Below are 16,605 nucleotides of genomic sequence, written 5' to 3' on the forward strand. Positions count from 1 at the left end.
TTTTCCACGGTTTTTCTCCCCTGCTCCAGCTCGGCCCAGTTGCGCTGGTCCTGGGGGTGGATCCTCTCCAATGCCTTTAGACCCCTTGCGAATTTGGAGAGCTTTTAGATTTCGAGTTTGGTCGACCAGGATATTTATGCAAGAAGTCCCATTTCTCTTGGGTCCTGAGATAGTGAGCTTTCCTCCTAATATTTTCCTTTCAAGTTCTAAACCTGTCATGGCTAACTCCCTTGCACTTTACCTTGATGTCCAAAAGTTCCCAAAATAGACTTTAGCAGGAGATAAGGTGGCTGAGTTTAAGGCTATGGACTAGTAACAATTGTGCTCTACCCTCGAGGATTCAGTTTCTGCCCTAGTTAGAATCTACACAATGGGACCTTTTTAATGACTAAGGGTTACTATAACACTAAAGAATGCTACTTTCAGCTTTCATGGGGCACAAATTTTTAAAATAACCTTTCAGGCCTACTTAAAGTGCATGGCCAATTGGCAGTGCTTTTCAAAAGGGGGGGGGGGGGGGGGGAGAAGAGTATTTAAAATGCAACCAGCAAAATTAAAGGAACACTTTTCCTACCTGAGGTCGGGAGACAAAGGGAAGTGACTAAATATTTTCACAATTGTGAAAGAATTCCTTTTAGACAAAACTACAGGGTCTCATGCAAGAACAAGTAGTTGTCACTGTAATTGGATAAGATCTCCCACTTTACTGTGTCCTTGCATAGTTTCTTATATTTAATTTGTCCTTCAAAGGTGGTTGGGTCCTCCTAATATTAGTCCACCAGGTGGTTAGTCCATAAAGGTGTTGTGAAATTATTGTGGTTCTAAATGTCCTCCAAGATAGCCTATCCCTCTGGTGGTCCTTCTGATTTTACTTGGGGAATCTTCAAAGGGAGAACCTCATCGCTCTGGAGAGGCTGTTTTACTTTTGGATAGGTCCATTGTTGGGAAATCGTTTCTTACACCAAACCTAAATTGCCACTTTAAAATTTCCTAGTCTAAAAGTAGACAAATTGATATGGCTGGTCAATTTCAAGTCATTTGCCCAGGCAGGTGGGGTTAAAGAAAGTGACTGGCCTCAATTCCTTCCTAAGGTTCTGAGAAAGGAAGAACCTCACGGCCCTCATTCAGCTACTCCTCTCTCCTTGTCCTATAGAGATCGGAGTGGAAGTGCTGAAAAAAAAAAAACCACCTAAGGCCCCGCTGGGATTCGAACCCAGGATCTCCTGTTTACTAGACAGGCGCTTTAACCAACTAAGCCACGGAGCCGACACAGTAGCCCCTTTTAAATCAACAGGAAAAAAAAACAAACAAACCCACACACAGGTTTGTTTTTGTTGATGGTCGCTATACCGAAGTACGGGAGTTTTAGGTCTTTTCCTGATGTGTCATCCCTAGAACAGATTTTCTATTCCATCTTAATTGCTCAGGAAGTCAAATCAAATAATAATCTCAAACTTGGCAGCACTTTGCCATCTGATTGTCTCTCCTATTCCCACTTTGCACAATCATAAATTCTCAGCGTCGGAAGACAAGATACTTCATCCAGTAGCTGAGTGGAGGTCCCCCAAACAGCCAGCAATGGCACTTAACAAATAACATGCCATCAATTCAATTCTATATTGAGGAAGTTTTATGCATTTTCCCTTTCTATCTGAAAAACTAACAAGTTCTTTAAAAAAAAACCACTAAGTCTTAACACAATGTTTAGAACATAGTAGATACTATTGCTTATAGGTGGCATAATGGATATAGTGCTTCGTCTGGAGTCAGGAAAAGCTGAGTTCAAATTCAGACTCAGATACTTACTAGCCATGTGACTGGGCCAATCTCTTAACCTCTATTTGCCTCACTTTCCTTACTGATGATGATGATGATGATGATGATGATGATGATGATGATGATAGCACCTACCTACCAGAGTTGTTATGAGGCTCAAATGAGATAATAATCGCAAAGTAATTAGCAAAGTGGCCGGCACAGGGTAAGACCAATATAAACTGTTAGCTATTTATCCGCTTTCCTTCCCATGTCACCTGATTCTTCTCACTAGGACTCAGAAATACAAATGGCTTCTTCCATCAAGTCACACAAGTAACATAAACTTCAACAGCTCTCCCACAGAGATTGTCAATACTGCTATTCTATCTTTAAAAGGCAATAAAAATGTGGATTAGCTGTTTATCTTTCTATTAAAAGTTCCCTAGGACATCTGGAATATAACCGTTATTCTGGAGAGAATGTGTGTGTGTGTGTGTGTATATATATATATATATATATATATATATATATATATATATATGTAGTGGCTGAAGATAAGAAAAAGAAAAAAAGACTATGAAAGGTTGTATCCTCAGAGGACTCAATTTAACCCTTACAGTTACAAAGAACTAGAGAATTCTTGAGAAAAGACTTGAACTAGTGTAATGCAGAATTGAATTGTGGGACTGTCTTTTCAGAAATGAGAAGGCAACAGTTTGTAGGGATGGTTGAAAATGGCTGTGACCTTTCTCACAGGTGATACATGGGAAATAAGTTTTTATGTCTGTTGCATCGTTTGTTCCATTGTTAACAAATAGGAGAGTCACTAACATTGATGATTATTCAAACCCAGGACAGCAAGGTGTGAGTAAAAAGTCAAGATGGAGGAATGAGCAAAAGTCTACAGGGAAAGAACTTTCTCCAGTTCATTAAACACACATTTTACACAGTACTTGGAGATAATTCAGATTAAGGAGAAGGCCTTGTAGTCCTAGGAAAGAATAGCTTGAAATCCAATGGAGATCCTTCATTCCCAAAGGATTCCTTACAGACTCTAGAAGAGGATGCCTAGAAAGATTGGGCCCGAAGTTGGGCCCTTCACCTTCAAGACCACACATTGCTCTACGTGTATACTTGCCCCTCCCAAAGCTTTTCTCCACCCCTATTTTCCTCGGGTCTCTAATCTCCCGCACCCACCACAGGTCCTCCTTTGGTCTTAGATTCTCCGAAGTAGACAGGCCAAGCACTAAAGCGCACGGACTTCTAGATTCAATTAGATGTAGCTTGCCAAAACTACAGTCAGGAAGGGGGATTAGCTCAAATGGTAGAGCGCTCGCTTAGCATGCGAGAGGTAGTGGGATCGATGCCCACATCCTCCACTTTTTATGTTTCTACCACCTGCATTGTAGAGTTGGTCATCCAAGACCTCCCTTTCCCTCTCCTTCACATTTACAGAAGGCACCCCAACAAGATCAGACCCTCAGCAATACCCTGCTTCTTCCTCCAATGACCTTCCTAGCTTCAAGAAGCCGTTATTCTATTTAGTCCTCGGCAAATACACGTAATAGAAATTCAGGAAGGTAGAAATAGACCGCTGGGAAGGGTGAGAGCAAAAACTACACATAGGCTTGCTGAGGCAGAACGCAATGCAGGACGGAAAAAAAAAAAAAAAAAACGCTTAAAAGCCTTCTAGGTAGCAAGAAGCGCTTTCAACAACCCTGGAAGTACCGTGTTTTGTTGTCATTGTTTCACAATTGATGAAAACAGAGTAAGTGACTTGCCCAGGTCCATATAGCTAAGTAATTGTCCAAGGCCAGATTTTGAATTTGGGTCTTCCAGACTCCAGGGCTATCTCCACGCTATCCACTGAACCACCCGGAGGAGTCAAAATGCGTTCACAGTCCTTTGCCTTTAGCCATTCCAACACCTCTTGCCTTAAGCTTTTTTGCTTATGAGGGCATTTTGCTTTAGAAGGGTGACGTCATTTAATAGTATCAAAAGTGAATTCCTCGCTAAAGGCATCTACACCAGACTCTGGGGATTCCCACTTGGCCACATCTCTAAAATCTGTCTTCTAGTCTCTATTTCCATAGCAAACACTGACCTGGACTGTGTCAGTAACTTACCAAGAGGACTTCCCATCGCCAACCCATTCTCCTCTTTGCTGACAGAAAAAGAAAAGAGGGGATAGGGGACTAATGTTCAAAAATGTTCAAGACTTCCCTATTGTTTTCTAAATGAAAGAAATAATAAAAATAAATAAAATAAAAAGATAATGTGGGAGCGGAAAGGAGGCAGAAAATAAGAGGGAAAATTTGTTAGTTGTTGGAATACAAATGGCATTAGGATTTCTTGAAATGACACCATTCATCCCACACCAACCGCTGAGAAAAGAGGTGGAAATATGGCAAAATATTACCCCTGGGGTTGGGGATATAGCTCAGTGGTAGAGCGCACGCTTTGCATGTGTGAGGCCCCGGGTTCGATCCCCGGTATCTCCATTGCGTTTTCCCACATTCATCTCAAATTCTGCGTTTTAATCTCATTCTTAAGGAAGATGGTTTTCTAGAGCAAAATTTCTGGCCAGGCCTCTTTCTTCTGGACACTACTCAGAGTTTTGACTCCTAGAAATTTAGGAAACTCAAAGCTTCTTCAGGTCCATAGAGTCACATTTCATCTCAACGGGTAGGTCCTCCACTGACCAGCAGTACACCATCCATACTTGGAACCAATCTTTACAGAAATTTTGAATGCTATCCTTAAATTCACCTACCTTGGCAGTATTCTTTTCGGACATGTCCATATGTCGTCATCTATGATAAGGTTGACGCACTCATTTCCAGAACTAGCTCAGCATTTAGTAGGCTTCAAAAGAAAGTGTGGGAGAGCAGAGGTATTAGGGTGCAGACCATAGTGAAGGTCTACAGAGCAATTGTGCTGATTTCATTGTTGTATGCCTGTGAAACCTGGACAGTAAACCAGCTCCACTTCCATTTGAATTATCTTAGAATGGTTCTGAAGATTACCTGGCAAGATAAGGTACCCGACCCTGAAGTCCTCTCTTGAGTTGAGCTGCCAAGCATTCAAACTCTACTGAAGTGAGAACAGGCTGGCCACGTAGCTCGAATGCCAAAAGTTTGTTTACTTAAAAGACTATTTTATGAAGAATTCGCACAAGGCAAGCGCTCACACAAAGGTCTGGAGAAGCGGTCCAAAGACATTCTCAGGACCCCTCTGAAGAACTTTAGTATCGATTGTGAGTTCAGCCTTGAACTAAAATCTTCTTCAATCCAGATTCAGCTGGTTCCAAAGAGACACTGGGAGAATGGAATTAAGTGTGCGGGGGAGGGGAGGGGAGGAAAACAAAGACACCTAATTTGAAATATTCTCCAGAAACAATCAGGAACCACGGAAGATTTTTTAAGCAGGAGTGTGGTACCCGAATTTGAATATGAACAATAATTGCAACAGCTAAGGGAAAGATACAGTTCGGGGACCGTAGAACCTGTTAGTACACTATTAAGATAGTCTAGGTGGATGGTAATTAGGACTTGAATCAGAGGCAATGGGATAGTAGCTCTGGGAATAGAGAGGAAACAGGCTGAAGAATTAGAACAGATGAGGAATACTCAGAACTTCAAAGGTTATCTTCTGTGACACCTGGGAGGCAGTGTCTGACCTCCTCAAATCCTTAACTTTCCGTCCTCGTCGCTGTCTATAGCTCTCAGCAGTTTTATGACTGCCGTGCCCTTGTTTCTTCCTCCTTTTTCCACATCAAAAGTTTCCCACTCTCCCAGTCTCTCTTCATATTTTTCCCCAATCTTCGAGGTTTGTGTTTTGTCCAATTCCCCTTGGGAAGTGCTTGTCTCTCTTCACTCTCATCCTTAAAATTAGTCATTTTAAATGATGCACTGAGGTGCTAGAGGAACGATGAAATCATTCAGGGGATTTAAAGATTTCCAGGACTGGGAGGTAGGATAATCCCATTTGGGACAGATTGAGATTAATGGACAAGGATGCAGCTAATTGTGTGGATCTGGAGCACCGAAAACGACCTGAAACACCAACGTGGATATTCGTGAGTCAGCAGCAAACCACCGATGCCTTACTTTCCAAATAACCAGGTAACGAACGCTGAGTTCTTTCAGAAAGACTCATGTCTTTCAGGTAGACATGAGTGGTTTTTAAAAATGGTGCGTCCCTGGGTGGGCTCGAACCACCAACCTTCCGGTTAACAGCCGAACGCGCTAACCGATTGCGCCACAGAGACCACGCGAAAAACATGCCACAGCAGAACTCATCAGGACAAAAAGCAGAATCTTGGTCTCTAAAGTGTCCTGACCATGGAATCCCAATAAGTCTGCAAAATACGCACAATTATGTCCGAAACTTGAAACAAATATATGTCTAGAGAAGCTGGCTTATTGTGCCCAGGCTACGGGAGGGAGAGAATGGCTTTCTTTTTTCTGGTTGGAATAAAAATACAGCAATGAGAATTGTTGTGGCTAGGTTATCGTACCTCGGGTGGTGAAACAAATCCTTTGATTTCTTGTTTTGGTTTTTTTTTTTTGGGGGGTGGGGGGGCTCGTGTTTAGGATTGTGTTGTTCATTTGCTGGGGACTGGGGGAGGGATTTGCCCTACCTGGTATCGTCTAAATCACTTTGGAGCAACGTCTCTGTGGCGCAATCGGTTAGCGCGTTCGGCTGTTAACCGAAAGGTTGGTGGTTCGAGCCCACCCAGGGACGGATTGCTTAAGTGGTATCTTCTTGCCTGCCTGTAGTTAAAAGCCGTTGACACTCCATGTAAACCTGTACTTCTGACCCTTTGAGCATTTCTTTACTCAGGTCTTCTTCCACTCTTTCCACTTATTTCCCTTCCCAGCTACTCCAGACCTCCCAATTTTTGTTACAATACTTTAGATGACAATAAGAGGCGGATCAAGGAAGTTAATATTAGTAATGACCTCGAGGGACTCTGAAGAAGAGAAAAGGATTAGGAAAGTGTAATGACCAGAATCGGAAAGAAGGAATGACTTTTTCATTAGAACTGCTGCTTAGTAACCTCATCCTATTCTTGAGATTGAGATAAGAAAGAGAAGGTAAAAGGACATGGGGGGGGGGGGGGAGGATATCCATAAAGAAACTATTCAGTCTGAGGAGTAATGATGGGATTCTAGACTAGGTGAATGATAGTAGAAAGAAGAGGATGGCAAGAAATGTTGTGGAGATAAAATCACTAGTACCTGGTATCTGATAGGATATGATGAGGAAGAGGAAAGACTCAATAACTCCAGGGTTATTAGATCTGGTGACTAAGTGGATGATGGTATCACAGATGGAAATAGGGAAAGCAGAAGAAGAAGCAGAATTGGGAGCAGAGGGGAGAAACGAGACTTAGTTCTGGACATATTGAGTTTGAGACATCAGTAGAGTTTTCACGTAGAGAATGAAGCAGGACAAGAAAGATATTGAGATAAAGACACATGACACTTCGCTAACTCAGAAGCTCGGGCAGTAGGGATTCTTCGTGTTTGAAGGAATCTTCAAACTTGACGATATAGGAAGGAGCAAAAGGGCTCTGATACATTCCCCAAAGCACACACAGATAATCTTGACAAAGCTGGGAAGAGGATAGGAGGAAGACAAAAGGATGAAGAGAGAAGACAAACCTGGAAGGAACGGAGCAAATGAACCCTAAAGACCAGGAAAGGGAACATTGTTCATCTAAGTAGTACTGATTTCATGGGCGCTTGATAGGGGACCTGTATCAGACTGGTATTGGACAGGTTTTCTGGCTTGTAACTGTTTCCAGTGAACCTTTCTGTCTGGCTGGCTGATACTGTCTTTTAGGGCTGATCATTTCTTCAAAGGGCTCTGGGCTTCCAGGTGAGCTCCTCTTTCCTCACTTCATCCTCAACTTCTTTCTTCTTCGTTAGATACTTCATCATGCTCCTTACAATCCTCTCCAGGTTTGTGCAAAGGTACCTTCCAATTTCTTTGACATCCAAGGAGGTTATTTTCATATCCCTAAAGGGATGATAGGAAGTGCTGGAATCACTCAAATAGTCTCAAAGAGCCGTCACTACATGGGTGCAAGCCCCAGGACTTATTAAAAGACATCAGAGAGTGTGAGAAATTTCTTACTTCACTCTTCAGATTTCCTTATATTTCAGAAGCTAAAGCCAGAGCAGTAGTGGAGGGAGTGGAGAGAGGGAGAAGCGAAGTTCTCAGGTTAAATCCTTCTGGAAATAATGTGCGGGGAGAGGGAGGTATCCTTAACAGGGAACCAAAGAGCCGAAGTCGTCAGCCTTAAGGGTATAGCTATTTCGTACTGGGGAGTGTAAAAGAGTGGGGAAACCTTTGATCATACCCAGATCTGGAAAACTGAAAACACATGCCCAAAGATCTTTGAAGTTTGGAGGGGAAATCCTTGGAAACTCCAGAAAACTGTTCCCTTGTCAAGATTTAGCCCAGCTACCTGGTATTAAGGCCCTAGGAAGCTGAGGCTATTTCCTACATATCTGCATTTCCATATCCTCCACTGTCTTCTGGTTATACCTGTGCCCTCTTAATCTCTATGGTCTCTCTCCTGATTTTGAAATTTAGTCAAGTTCAGGCCAAACATAATTTTGTTCCTCCTCAGACTCCTGCTTTTGTTTTTTTGCCTGGAATGATTTACTTCATACAACACAACCTCACTTCCCCCACTCACTTCCAGATACTGGGAGAAGATACCGTCTATTAACTTGTTGAAAGTTTCCCCTGAGCAGGGGGATTAGCTCAAATGGTAGAGCGCTCGCTTAGCATGCGAGAAGTAGCGGGATCGATACCCGCATCCTCCAGTTTTGATTCCTAAGAAAGTAGATGAGTGCTTTGTTCTCTGAATTGTAAACCAGAGGTTAAGTAAAATATAATCAGATTCCACATCCCTCTAGGGCAAACGCATAGTATGACTAAAAACATCTTTCCCTTCATTACCAGTGTAGTGACCTTACTATGTCTCCACCATACCCTGGGAACTGATCTGGATGAAAAGATTTAAGAGAAAATGTTGGATACTACGCACGTGCTATACGTGTCCGTTGAAATAGATAAGTTGGGATAGCAATTACTAAAATGAATTTTACAATTCACTGGTTGGTTTCCACATCTTCACTGTTGAGATTAGATTACTGGTTCCCACATCCTTTCTTCCCAGCACTATTGTCTTCCTTCTAGCAATGGTTTGGGTGTGGGGATAGTGCTTCTACCATAAATAAAGCTTTAAGGCAATGAAGGGGATGAGACATCTCTTTACCATATTTTGAGACACATTGAAATCCTCCCCACCCAAATCCATGGGAAAATAATTGGAAGATTTCCCATCTAGAACGTTTTCTCTTCTTGGCCTCGCTCTTCAGTGGGAGCATTACAATTGCATTTTCTAATCGCTTCAAGTTTACTCCTTCGAGGTCCACAGAGGCTGACTTTCACACTGACTGAAGGGAATAACTTGGGGCACCACCCTCATTGTAGTCCCACAAAGCCACCTGAACCAAACCAAAGGAGGGCCTGGGGACTGCTTATTAGCAAAGATGTGACTCAGTGGGTCTGAGGTTGGTCTCCAATGTTTTGGTTTTCCTAAAGGTCCAGAGCTGAGAAGCTCAGAGGCGTGAACGGGGGGGGGAAGAATTAGCCAGGCCAGAATTATCGTTTTGAGAACTTTTAAAAACTGATGGAGATGCCGGGGATCGAACCCGGGGCCTCACACATGCAAAGCGTGCGCTCTACCGCTGAGCTACATCCCCCACATTATTCAGCTATTTTTCTACTGTTAATTGTTGTGGTATTTCGCTGATTTGTCAGAGGCGTTGGATGAATGGTGGGAGTCTGAGAGGAAGGAGATAAGTATCTATAGAGCTTGCTGAGTGCCAGACATTGCGTTAAGCGCTTTGTAAATATTAAATCTTGTGATCCTCACAACATCCCTGGGAGGTAGGTATTATTACTATCCCCAATTGAGGGAGGGAGCCGAGGCTGAGAGTAAATTAAGGGATTTGCCCCAGAGATAACACAGTAAGTGTGTGAGGGCGGATTTTAACTCGGGTTTACTCTGACTGCAAGGCCGCCTAATTGCCTCCAATACCAATAATTGATACTTTTAGAAAACTTTGCAATTGTAGTTGAGATGACAAAGAACAAATTTCCTTCCCCTTTTCTGTCCCTGAATATTGAACCCTGTGTTATTGCTTTTTGGTAGTTTCTCTGAATATAGAAATGGGAACAAAAAAAAAAAAAAACACAAACGCAATTTAAACGATATGTAAAGCAGCTGATAGTGTTGAATAGTTGCAGAGGAAAAGCTTTTTCTGGCAGCAGAGAGAAGGATTGAAAGATCTGGTTAATCTACTGACAATGCATGGCAGATCTGCAGTGGGAATAGAGGGGAGGGAACAGACTCAAAAGACGTGTCAGAGACAGAGGTGAGGGAAGCAAAAGAGTCATGCCTCCACCATTCACCAGGTCTCCCCCGTCCCTTATAGCCAGTCCTTGAACTCTCCAAAGCCTTTAATTATCCCTATCCCCTGTGGCTCTGTCTTTGCACAGAAAGAAGCTATGCTTTTATTTTGGTTCTCTCCACCTGGGATGCTCTTACACATCCCACCCTGCCACCATTAAAGCCTGTCAAAATCCTGCCAAGTGCCAGCTTAAATGCCACCCTTATTACAAATTATCTCAGTCCAAACACTAAGAAACTTTTATTTTCATGAAGCTTTCCTTGATGTTCTTAAGAATATGTAGCCCATCCTGCCTTTAAATCCTCAGAGTCCTTTGAGTGTACCCTTTACAATAGCCTAATTTTCGTTGTAGTTATTTCAGTAGTTAGAGCAGTCTTACATCTTTTCTGAAGTAATTAGAAATTATCCAAAAAAACAATTGATCTCCTTGAAAATACTAATAGGTACCACTTAAAAGGGGCTCTGAGGCTTGCAAAGTGCCCTGTAAATGCCATCCCATTTTATTTTCACAACAACCTCAATAAGTAACTGCTATCACTGTGTTTGTAAAATCTTTATGGAGGGAGATGGTGGAAGATAATGAGCAGCAGCAGGGAAAGGGAATCAGGTTTACAGAAAGCATGAACTAAGAGTCACATCAAAGGAATTTTAGGGTAAAATTAGAAAGAAAACAATGAAAAGATTGGAAATAGAGATCAGCCAAGAATTTTAGAACAAACTCTTTACACCATTAGTTATTGTGGAGCCACTACATTTTGCATGTAACATCACACTCCTGGCTCTGTTGTATAAAGCAATTAAAATGGCCATGAAGAAAACAAAGATGAGAAGAGTAACAAGACTGCATGTACAAAAAGAAAGCTACACTCCAGGCAACATAATTTAAAGTGTTGGGGGATTGATATTCTAAATACAGCCAAGTGGGGAAAAATGATGTTCAAGAAAAGGGTAAAAGCTGTAATTATTATTGTTGTAATAGGTGACAAAAGAAATACCAATATCTACTGTTCCTTCTCCACAAATATTTTAGGAGAAAAACCTATACATACCTAACATACAAGGCGTTTTGATGCAGATTGAGAGGGGGGCAAGCTAGATTTCACAAATGATATTTTAGAGTAGATTACATACAAATAGCTGTACAATTTACTGAAAAACATATGGAATAAGACATCAGGCTTTGTTTGCTTCTGAAAACATATTGTGAACTAGGAAATGTTCAACAAACATGAGCATTCTCATATACAAAAAGGCCCAAAAAAGAGATTTGTATACAAATACTTTGCTAACATTAAAAAAAAAAGAACGTTTTTGGAACAAAATACCATACCCAAGTTTGGATTGTCAACAAGATGTCTTTCATACAAATGTTAAAATCATACAATATTCCTTAAAACACCTATCACTCATATTCCTTGAACTATTAACCAAATCTTTTTTTAAAAAGTTTTAAAATTTTAAACTTAATATACACCAAATATAATGTGGATGTCTGTATTAAAATTAGAACAGAAAAACAATGTATATGAAACTTCAAATCTCTATTATGAATGGTTTGCTTTTTCTTTTAAATATGTAGTAAATTTCACATAGAAGTTAAACTTTTATTTATTTTTTATTTTGAACTTAAGCACTGAAAAAAAAAACCATTTACTTTTACCCCATAGAACACAAAGTGAGAAGCGTATATGAAAACATGTATCTGAAATTCATACCAGAAGCTTTTCTAAAACATGCTACATTCCTAACAGTCTTTACTTCCTTCAGAACTTTCTACTTTACTCATTTGGGATTTTTGAAAATGTTTTTGATAATTTTCATTTTTCAGCATCACTATGCTAACCCTCTTCTCCCAATCTCCTTCCAAAATTAAAAGCTAATTTGTTCTTTGATCCACCAATACTTTAAAATTAAATTACTTAGTTTCTAATCAATTTTAATCCTGTCTTCAAATATCCTTTGTTGAATTAAATAGTATTGACATATAAAAAGATATAGTTAATATTTGTTTCTCTGCATTTGTTCATCAGATTTTTATGCTATGCCACATGGTCAGTTTTTAAAGGTGCTGGTGAGAGAGTGTACACTCATTTCTATTCCCATTTACTAATCCTCAAAATCTATCATATATAACTTTTCTAAAATTTTATTTAGGTCCTCCTATTCTGTTTTTGTTTTTCTTAGATTTGTCTGGGTCTGGAAAATGTACATTGAATTCATTGGAAGTATAATAGATTTTCTTCCAGCTCTTTATTTTAACTCTAAGTGATTTATTATATTTTAAATGTACTTCTTATAAAGAATATATTGTTGGATTCCGTTTTTTAAAATATTTTTTCTATTCTTTTTCATTCTATAGGCAAATTCATCTCATTCTCATTCATGGTTGTAAACATTAATTGCAGATTTTCTCCATCCTAACTCTTATACATTTTATTCCCTTTGGCCATCTGTCCTCCTCTTTATAGAGAAGAAATTGGAGTAGGGGTAAAGGACAGTAGAGTGCACTTCATACTAATGACCAATTATTGAAGGGATCTGTTTCCACTCTACTACCCTTCTTGTCTTACCTTCTGCCTTCTCCATCACACATTTTCACCATGTCTTTCTTTCCCTGTAATCCCTCTTTGGGGCCAGTTCTGTGGCACAGTGGGTAGAGCACCAGGTCTGATGTCAGTCTTCCTGAGTTCAAATCTGTTCTCAGACATTTATTAGCTGTATGACCCTGGGTAACTCACTTAATCTGTTTGCCTCAGTTTTCTCATCTGTAAAGTGAGCTAGAGAAAGAAATGGCAGACCACTTCAATATCTTTGCCAAGAAAATCCCAAATGGGGTCACAGAGTCAGATTTTACTTAGATGACTAAACAACAACAATCTTCATGTGCCATCTTCCAACATTAAAGTTTGCTTTGTTTGTGACTCATCCTTCACATATTCCACCTTTCCTCTTTAAGCCTGCTATCCCATCTCCCTGTCCTCACTTACTTCCCTGTTTGATGTATTTCTATGCCAAATTGTGTGTGTGTCCAATCTTTCTTTGTCCAGTTTATATGAAAGTGAAGATCATATGATGCCCATTCCCTCACAACCTTTTCTCCTTTTTAGTATTTTTTCATATTTGCATTTTTATTTTATGAAATAGTAAGTTTCTTCCCCTCCCTCTTTCTTCCCTAGTATATTCCTTCTTTCTTCTATTTTTTTCACCTATTAGACTCAAAAAACAGAACCAAACCTTCCCGGTTCTTTTGTTTTTCTTAGCTAGGTGGCCCAGTAGCTAGAGCACTGGACTTATAGTCAGGGACATCAAGGGTCAAATTTAGATTTAGATATTTGTTAGCTTTATAACCTGGGCAAATCACTTTAACATCCAACTGCCTCAGTTCCCTAATCTTTAAAATGAAGATAATAATAGTACCTACCTCCCAGGGTTATTGTGAGGATAAAACAAAATATTATCTGTAAAGTATTTTGCAAACTTTAGAGCAATATGTGTGTGTGTTTATAATTATTATTATCATTATCTCCTTCTGTGACCCTTGATGACATTGAAAAGACATCTATTTCTTCCTCTCCTATTGAACACTTCATCATTGTATATCCCCTTCTGAATGCTAAAGTGTATTATTAACCTTTCTATTTTTCCCTAGACTCATGTGTTTGCATTTTGAAGTTCCTACTTAACTCTGATCTTTTCATCAAGAATACTTGAAAGACCTCTATTTTATTAAAGGTCTACTTTTTTTTCCATGTAGCATTATTTTTATTTTTGTAGGAAGAATTATTTCTGATTGTAAAACTTTATCTTTGACCTTTTAGAATATCACATTCCAACATCTCCTTTACATACCAAGTAGTTTCTGCCAAGTTCTGTGTAATCTTGATTGTGATTCATTGGTAATTGAATTATGGCTCCTTACCATATTTTTTTCTTTGACCTAGCAGCTCTGGATTTTGACTATGATGTTTTTGAGAGTTTTCATTGTGAGATTTTGTTCAGGAAATGACCAGAACATTCTTTCTATTTTTTTTTTAGCTTTAATTTTTGTTTCAAATAGCTCTGCATGAGGTGGCTAGGTGGTGCAGTGAATAGAGCCCCAGTCCTGGAATCAGGAGAACCTGAGTTCAAATCCAATCTCAGACACTTTAACACTTACTATCCCTGTGACCTTAGGCAAGTGACTTAACCCAAATTGACCTGCCCTCTTCCCCTCCAAAAAAGGCAATTAAAAAATTGTTCTGGGCAATTGTTTTGAAATTTTAAAAAAATATGGTACCCAAATTTATTATTCCTGGTTATGATTTTAAGGTACTATAATTGTGGTTCTTTTGGAACTTGTGGTACTAAGATTGTGATTCTTGGAACTATTCTCCAAGTCAGTTTTAGACACTATATACCTTACATTTTCTTGTAGGCTTTTTTTCCAGTATTTTAATTTTCCTTTAATGATTCTTGTTGTCTCAAGTGGTCATTACTTTATATCTTGGTCCATTCTAATTTTCGTGTAGTTCATTTCTTGGGTAAGGTTTATCACTTTTTATTCTAAGCTATTGATTCCTTTTTCTATTCTTTCCTCCCTAGCTCTCATTTCTCTTAATACTGCATTTTAAATTTCTTCATTTCTTCCAGGCATAATTGTGTCTCTTGCAACCATTCTTTTCCCTGAAGCTCTACTTAGAATTGTTAAGTTACTTTCTTTTTCTAGGCTCACCTTTTGGGCTCTCCCAACCCATAGTATATATTCATTGTATATGTCATCTATACATTCATATCTAAGGCCTCAATTTCTGGACTGGGGATTTGTGCTTGGGTCAGGCTCTACTACCCTCTATATTCTCGAATGTCATTATTGATGCCTGGATGCATCACCTAAGAGAAGTTCCCATCATCTACAGAAATTCCTGAGTTTTAGTCAAGTCTTGTGGTGTCTGGACTTAGGTTTGGCCTCCACTCTTTTCCTTTCTTCTTCTTCCCACATAATCCTGAACTTAAACTTCACCTTCTCCTTTGCTGTTGCTAGATGGTGTCTAACAGACAGGTCTCAGTCAGATGATGATAATTGACCTGGTAGTAGGTTTCATGTAAGACTCTACATACTACCCTGGACTTTTTGCATGTTTGTGGTCTCTCTGCGATTGGAGCATGGACTCTGGGTCAGGCACAGTCTGCCTGGGCAGTGGTCTGCTTCTATTCCTGACATACTGAGGAGCCTGAGACTGGTACAGTTTGGTAGCTCTGAGCTGCAGTGGTGTTCAAGGTATTCTAGTGTCTACACTAAGTCTGGAATCTCTATGTTAACCCCACACACACACACACACACCCAGAGCAAGAGGCTACCAGACTACCTATAAAAAGATCAAACCAACCTAGGTCAGAAATGGAGCAAGTCAAAGCTTCTGCTCTAGTCATCAGTTGGATTGGGGCTCTGAGTGGTCACTGAACTTCCAATATGGGCCAGATAGGAAGATCTAGTCTCAAAAAAAAGTCTTTTTTAAAGAAGAACAAAAAAGAATGCCTATGAAAATGTGAAAATGTCACAGTTTACAGAATGTCAATTCTTTAATTTTTATCATGTTTATCCTCATTCTGAGTACCTAGTTATATTCTCACTCATAGTATGTCCTTAATGAATGTCTATTAATCAGCTGACTATTATCCTTTTGTGATACTACAAAAGGAGTAAATGGAGATATAAGATTTCTACAGCTATTAAGGATGAGTAATTCACAGATACCAACACCACTTCTAACTATTGGCTCAAAGAATATGTTAACTGTCCTAAGGGAAATCTGAGTTTGCCTATCAGAATCATTCATATCCCAAGAGATCATCACCTGGAGATTTAGAAACATGTCAATGTTGCTTCAAAATGTTGGTAGTTCTCCACACTGATAATATCTTTATTGTAGGAGTTGAAGTTTCTAGTAGAGTTGAGTTTCAAAGGGAAACTGTCCAACTCAAGTATTTATATGTGGAGACAACATGTATTATGACTCTAGTCATAACATGTATTATTGCATCTAGTGAGTTAACTAGGGTAATTTCTTATGTAAAATGCATACTATCACAATCATAATTGCCACATTACAATTCAGGTCAGTTTTTAAGACCATCTATGCCAGATCATAATTTGACTAATTTGCTATCCCTTCTTACTTTTTTTTTAAAGCAATTGGGGTTAAGTAACTTGCTCAAGGTTACACGGCCAGTTATTTCTGGGTGTGGTGCTAAGTATCTGAGCCTGGATTCGATCCCCAGGTCATCCCGACACTAAGGCCGGTGCTCTTACTCACTGAGACACCTGGCCACCCCCTTACTTATTTTTTAATCAAGACAGATAAAGACCAAG

General features: G+C 39.7%; 7 non-coding genes across 7 annotated transcripts; 4 read left to right on the forward strand and 3 right to left on the reverse strand.

Moving 5' to 3' along the window:
• Nucleotides 1–1,192: 1,192 nt before the first annotated feature.
• On the reverse strand, nt 1,193–1,266 carry TRNAT-AGU (transfer RNA threonine (anticodon AGU)). Its single transcript has one exon. It is a non-coding gene; the product is annotated as a tRNA-Thr (tRNA).
• Nucleotides 1,267–3,064: 1,798 nt separating this feature from the next.
• Nucleotides 3,065–3,137, forward strand: TRNAA-AGC (transfer RNA alanine (anticodon AGC)). The gene has a single exon. It is a non-coding gene; the product is annotated as a tRNA-Ala (tRNA).
• A 1,050-nt stretch (nt 3,138–4,187) lies between these two features.
• TRNAA-UGC (transfer RNA alanine (anticodon UGC)) lies at nt 4,188–4,259 on the forward strand. Its single transcript has one exon. It is a non-coding gene; the product is annotated as a tRNA-Ala (tRNA).
• A 1,695-nt stretch (nt 4,260–5,954) lies between these two features.
• Nucleotides 5,955–6,028, reverse strand: TRNAN-GUU (transfer RNA asparagine (anticodon GUU)). Its single transcript has one exon. It is a non-coding gene; the product is annotated as a tRNA-Asn (tRNA).
• A 402-nt stretch (nt 6,029–6,430) lies between these two features.
• Nucleotides 6,431–6,504, forward strand: TRNAN-GUU (transfer RNA asparagine (anticodon GUU)). The gene has a single exon. It is a non-coding gene; the product is annotated as a tRNA-Asn (tRNA).
• Nucleotides 6,505–8,527: 2,023 nt separating this feature from the next.
• On the forward strand, nt 8,528–8,600 carry TRNAA-AGC (transfer RNA alanine (anticodon AGC)). The gene has a single exon. It is a non-coding gene; the product is annotated as a tRNA-Ala (tRNA).
• An 873-nt stretch (nt 8,601–9,473) lies between these two features.
• On the reverse strand, nt 9,474–9,545 carry TRNAA-UGC (transfer RNA alanine (anticodon UGC)). The gene has a single exon. It is a non-coding gene; the product is annotated as a tRNA-Ala (tRNA).
• Between the last annotated feature and the right edge of the window lie 7,060 nt (nt 9,546–16,605).

Source organism: Petaurus breviceps, unplaced genomic scaffold (genome assembly GCF_028583685.1).
Source record: "Petaurus breviceps papuanus isolate PSGF00001 unplaced genomic scaffold, PetGlider_PUasm1.0 140, whole genome shotgun sequence".
NCBI lineage: Eukaryota > Metazoa > Chordata > Mammalia > Diprotodontia > Petauridae > Petaurus > Petaurus breviceps.